This window comes from Cibotium barometz, chromosome 25 (genome assembly GCF_041138505.1).
Source record: "Cibotium barometz isolate CiBa-2024 chromosome 25, ASM4113850v1, whole genome shotgun sequence".
NCBI classification, from domain to species: Eukaryota; Viridiplantae; Streptophyta; class Polypodiopsida; order Cyatheales; family Cibotiaceae; genus Cibotium; species Cibotium barometz.
The window spans coordinates 44,034,249-44,040,524 of record NC_141070.1 but is presented as its reverse complement, the minus strand read 5'-3'; positions in this window follow the sequence as shown (position 1 = coordinate 44,040,524).

Genomic DNA, 6,276 nt, shown 5'->3' with positions numbered 1-6,276 from the left:
ATCGTTTTGAAGTCTCACGAGCTGTTGTACTGGTTCGTGCTCCCTTTTATACACAACGACGAGCTTTTCTTGCTTTTCGCCGCGTGGCCAAAAGCGCAAAGCGCTTTCCGCGAAAGCACAGGAAACTTGCGCATGTGGCAATTCAACGCGCGCGCAAAATTCTATATATACGATCTAGAATTTATGAAAAGGAAAACAAAATAACTTATACACTACTTTGGTATTTGATTTTTTTTTCCTTCTTCCCCCAATAATATCTTATGCAAGAGAGTATTTCTCGGGAAAGGATTTCTTTGAAAAAGAAAAATGGATTCTTTACAAAAAAAAGTCTCTTAAAGCCACAAAAGTAAATGAGTTCTCATAAACAAGACCAATGGATGACAAGGCTTCGAGGTGCAATTCTTAGTGCAAAATGCTCTTATAGTCAAAAGAGAGATGGATTCTTTACAAAAAGTCTCTTAAAGCCGTAAAATTAAATGAACATATTTCCATGGTACACATGAACTTATATGCATCCAAAAGATCTCACTCGTCTAATGTTATTCAACTCATACTTTAACCTAAATGTTTAGTAAAGTTTCTTCCAATATTGAATTATATACTAACTTAGAATAGTATATGCATTTGTTTGTATTTGAAGTGTGTGTGTGTGTGTGTGTGTGTGTGTGTGTGTGTGTGTGTGTGTGAGAGAGAGAGAGAGAGAGAGAGAGAGAGAAAGAGATGATAGCTACATGCGCCACACGCACATATTCATATGCATATATGTAAATGCTATTTTCCTTATATAGTTCTAAAGATAAGCTAAACATATAGCAAAGCAGATGCTAATATTTAAAGAATTGATCTAGAATAGTATATTTGTTTATTTGTATATGAGCACACACACACATACAAACAAAACTATTGTAACCATGTAGTCTAGTAAAATATTTTGGTATACATGTGTGTGGGAGGGGATATGGGTGTTTGTGTGTGTGTGTGTGTGAGTGAGAGAGAGAGAGAGAGAGATCCACATACACACACTCACTCATGTGTGTGGGAGGGGATATGGGTGTTTGTGTGTGTGTGTGTGTGTGTGTGTGTGTGTGTGTGTGAGAGAGAGAGAGAGAGAGAGAGAGAGAGAGATCCACATACACACACTGGTAGCCTCTCAAGGTAACAAAGCCTAGTTTAAAGCCATGTAAGTTATTTTTCCTTTTTTCTTTGTCAGATGCTCTAGGCAGATTCTCCGAGCAAGCTCTAAGCAAGTGGTTTGGATGCACTAGGAGGCTAGTAAAATTTTAGGTTCAAAATAAATCATTTTAATATTTACATGTGATATACAAAAAAATTATAAAGTATGAAAGATTCTAAATATCTTATTATATCCCCAAAGGGTAACTTTGAATCAAGCAAGACATAAAATACATATCACGCCAATTGAGTGCTCAAAATATTTCTTTTGTTGTCACTCAGTTTATCAATTGTTCATGAAAGCTCCATCTATTTCTACTTGTCAATTGAGTTCCTTCATAAAAATGTATCGTGATTACAACAAGATGAACACCTTGAATATATTGGTGAAAGATGAGCGGTTACAATGATCTCTCTCTTCTCTCTCCATCTGCCTTGGGCTCATGCCCTTCAATTGGTGGATGAGCTCCTTATCAAAAAATTTCAGGGATGAAATTTGTATATTTTAGCTATAAATCCCGGTATTTGTATGATTTCTAGTGATTTTCAAGGCTAAATCTCGATTAAGCCTAAGCATTGCCTTTACATTTAAGGGTTGAAAAAATTTTGAGCATTGTTATCTCCAATGATCTCACATCTTTCGTTCCCTTTATAATTGTTTGCTCCACTTTATAATTGTTTGCTCCACTTTGTAATTGTTCACAGCCTTCTTTGTAAGCTTTAGATACTAGGGTAGGTCAACTACTCTTGATCTTGCCTTTTCCCTCGATTGCTCAAGCTCTCATCCGCCTCAAAGTACCCTCAACATTGCTCAATACCTTGATAGACCTATTATTCCTATTCCTTTATTGAAATACTTCAATAAAATGCAAGATAAGCAAATAAGTAGAAACTTTGTGAGCAATAATAATAATATTACCTTTCCACTTATTTGGTAACTCTTCTTCTTCCATCTCCTCTGTCCTAGAAGTACTATTTTTGTCACTTCCTCTCCATATTACATTTCTACTTATTGGTAACTCTTCTTCTTCCATCTCCTCTTAATATTACCTTTCCACTTATTGGTAACTCTTCTTCTTCCATCTCCTCTATCCTAGAAGTACTATTTTTGTCACTTCCTCTCTCCGTATTTTTGTCCCTACAACCATTTCTCTTGGTAGATATGTTTGTGCAGCCTTCTTTCTTGTGGTAGCTCGTCCCTTGCTAACTTCTCTCAATCCTTAGTAGCTTCATTTTTTTCACTCTTGGTAGCTTTGTTTTCTTGCTACCTCTATTGGAATCTCTAATCTTAATACCATATTCTCGGGAAGTCGCTACCTCTCTTGGAAGCTCTGATCTTACTACCATTTTCTTGGAAAGTTCTACTATTTTCTCAAGAAAAGCTTGTTGAGAATTTGTTGAGAATCTAAGGTGCTAGGATTAGGCTTGGTAGATTGGGAGTCTCCAAATAATCAAGATAATCCATGATTCAAAGATGTGGACACACCAATGAGCACACCCCAACCAAATGTATTGAAATATGTTATCAACCATACAATAAGAGGCTTCTAATATAGATAGGCTCCAAATAATCAAGATAATCCATGATTCAAAGATGTGGATACACCAAAGAGCACACCCCAACCAAATGTATTGAAATATGTTATCAAGCATACAATAAGAGGCTTCTAATATAGATAGGCTCCAAATAATCAAGATAATCCATGATTCAAAGATGTGGATACACCAAAGAGCACACTCCAACCAAACATATTGCAATATGTTATCAACCATACAATAAGAGGCTTCTAATTTAGAATCGTTTAATTTTTCCCATGACTCACATCGTGTGTCCAAGAGTTTTATCCAAAGGATAAAGTCTCTAATGGTTTCATTTGGGTTACGCTTAATTGAATAGAGTTCTTTTGCTGCACTCCATCGATCACCTTATCTATGGATAAAGGTTGACTTTTAAGGTTCTAAAGTTGGTCTTAATCGCTCGCCAGCATAAATGTGATGAACCATGGACTAGCCTTTTCCTCTAGGCATAGGTTCAATGCATGTACCTTGGTGGGACAGTTGGGATTTCCAAAGGCTTCACATCTCTGTTCAAACATTTGAATGAATTGAACAGGGTCTGTTGTTCCATCATATTTGCCCATGGTTTTGAAAATGTGTACGGCCGTATTTATGTATGAGTCACTAAGGCCGTATGTGAGTGCTCTTGTTGGGAGAGACTCACTTAGTCCTTTGACTAGTCAGTATGTCCAAGGTGTGGGCATCCAGGAAAGGGTTAGTACCTATAGGATTTGTGGAGGTGTTAGGTAAAGAACCAAAGCCTGGTGGTGAGAGTGAAGTGATAGGAGGGGGTGTAAAACCCAATGACACGCTTGTTATAGGCATGGCCAATGGTATTGGGAGATACATTTGTGGCATAGATCTCAATGGCTCGAAGATGTCAGCCATTGGGTGCAGTCCTTGTGTGATCCCTAGCAATCCCTCTATCGTTGTCATGTTTGATTCTGTAATTTCTCCTTAATGAGCAAGCCATTGGGTGCAGTCCTTGTTTGATCCCTAGCAATCCCTCTATCGTTGTCATGTTTGATTCTGTAATTTCTCCTTAATGAGCAAGTACACGTGTGTTTTTTTTTTTGCTTTTTATATTCTCACAACCCGTTATAGCCTTAAAAGGCCTGGCATTCTGTTCGTTGGGTTAAACGGGTGTCCGTTCGCCCTAATTACCTTAGGTGCTATGCGCAGGTGAACGAGAATTTGTTGAGAATCTAAGGTTCTAGGAATAGGCTTGGTAGAGTGTTGCACATAATGAGAGAGACTAGATTGGGAGGCTCCAAATAATCAAGATAATCCATGATTCAAAGATGTGGACACACCAATGAGCACACTCCAACCAAATGTATTGAAATATATTATCAACCATACAAGAAGAGGCTTCTAATACAGATAAGCTCCAAATAATCAAGATAATCCATGATTCAAAGATGTGGATACACCAATGAGCACACTCCAACCAAACGTATTGCAATATGTTATCAACCATACAATAAGAGGCTTCTAATATAGATAGCATCTAGCCAAGACTCTTTGGGCATTCTTATCCATGAGTTTGCATCTTTCCAAGATAGCACCTACCCATGTGCTTATCTTTTACATAGTTGATACTACCCAAATTATGCTTCCAACACTCCCTCTCAATTACGTAAATATGTGATAACACTCCCCCCTAATTACATAAATATATGACATATGATTGAGTCTAAATGCCACTAAACCTCTTACTCGTATAGTAGAGTGATAGAGATGGACAATGGTTGTACACATATGCATAGATGCATCTCCTAGCCATAGCCAAGAAGAGGATCCATGTGAAACTCATACTACAAGAATTCACCGCACTTGTTTATTGTCAAGATTAGCCACCATCACAAGAGATGATATTAGCAATTCTAATGGGTAAGAGACTTCTAGTGCAAACACTGATGGCAGTGGATATATATGTGTTGCTTTTGTGAACAGGGTCTTATAAAGCATTAAACCAAGCTCAACTAGTGTTGTAAACATTGATGACGTCTAGATGACAGCATCCACACTTACAGCATTAGCTAGATTGGTGAGATTATGGGTGATATGTCATCATCACAGTGGTTTATAGGTTATGTGACAACAACCTATAAACCACATTGGTGTACTAGTTATGGTATAGTTCTAGCACCAATCATGTAGTTAGGTTCACACCTGCCGTAGCCCTGTAAGAGAAGGCTATTTTGCCATAGACCTTAGAAAGAGAGAAGAGTCACAGTACAAGTAAGAGGAGATAAAGCTTAGGGATGATTGGATGATTTCAATCGTAAGACAAGGTATTAGACGACTCTATTCTCATATGTCAAGTTCTAAAGCTCTTGTTAACGAGCAAAGGCAACGATAAACGACAAATTTCTATAAGGTATATACATATTTTGTTTTTCAATTATATATCATTCTTAGGGGTTGAGGTATGGCCCCGGCTTCTCTATTAATTGTTAATAGTTATCTATTTGATTGATTGACTATTTAAAGTTTGTATTCTTTTAAACAACAGCATATGCCTTAATAAAGAATGTCTTATCATAGCAATCTCAAGTTGAAATGCTAAAATCTTTGTGAGAAAGATTGTTTTCTTAAGAAGGTAACATGGATTCTAGTCCTATGATTTAGTGAGTAAATGGAATGTTATCTTGAGAGGGCATGAGGTAATCTACTCATAAAAAACTTGATGTGCCTACTTGAGGTGCATTACTATGGCCATAAGCTGGGACTAGTCGCCTAAGCGCTATTTATGGATCTAGCAAGAAAGACAAAAACTATAGTGTTGGATATTCTAGCAATGACTTGGGAGACAACCCCTAGCATCCAAATTGGCACTCTCCTTGCTCATGATTTTTGTCATTTGATGAGGTGTCCTAAGATCCTAGCCCCTAAGGTACAAGGTACTAATTTAAGTTTTGTTTGAAGGACAAGATTCTATGTTTGGTTACTATGCAACTCTCAAGTCGTTTGATGTGCCACAATCGCACTTAGCATGTGAATTTGTCCAATTACATCCATAAATAGGTGAACATTCTTGCCATATAATGTGAATGGTTGAACTCTTTGAGTAGTAATACTCTTTGAGTAGTAGTACTTTGTGAGTGTCATGAGTAATCATGACTCAAATCCATGAATGGTTTCAATAGCGAGAACTCATGAATGAATAGTTGGATTAGTGAATCATAGTTTATTGCCAATTGTGATCACATGAGAAAAAATAAACGAATCCGTGAATGGTTTGAAAATATTCACATTAGTGAATGCTGAACTTAGTTTGTGAATAAGGATACAGCACTAGCATATGTGAATGAATGTTTGCTTATATCCATAGGCAATCAGATCGTGATTGAAAGTACAAGCGTGAATTTTCAAGAGTCATGCATGTGAGCATGGTCACTTTGAAGAGTCAAAACACATCCGTGAAGAAAGGGATAGTCAAGGCCATGAATGAAAGAAGTCATGTCTTTAAACAATCATGTTTGTGAGTAAAAGAACAATTACATCTAGGAAGAATGAATTAGATTAATGTCTTTGGGATGG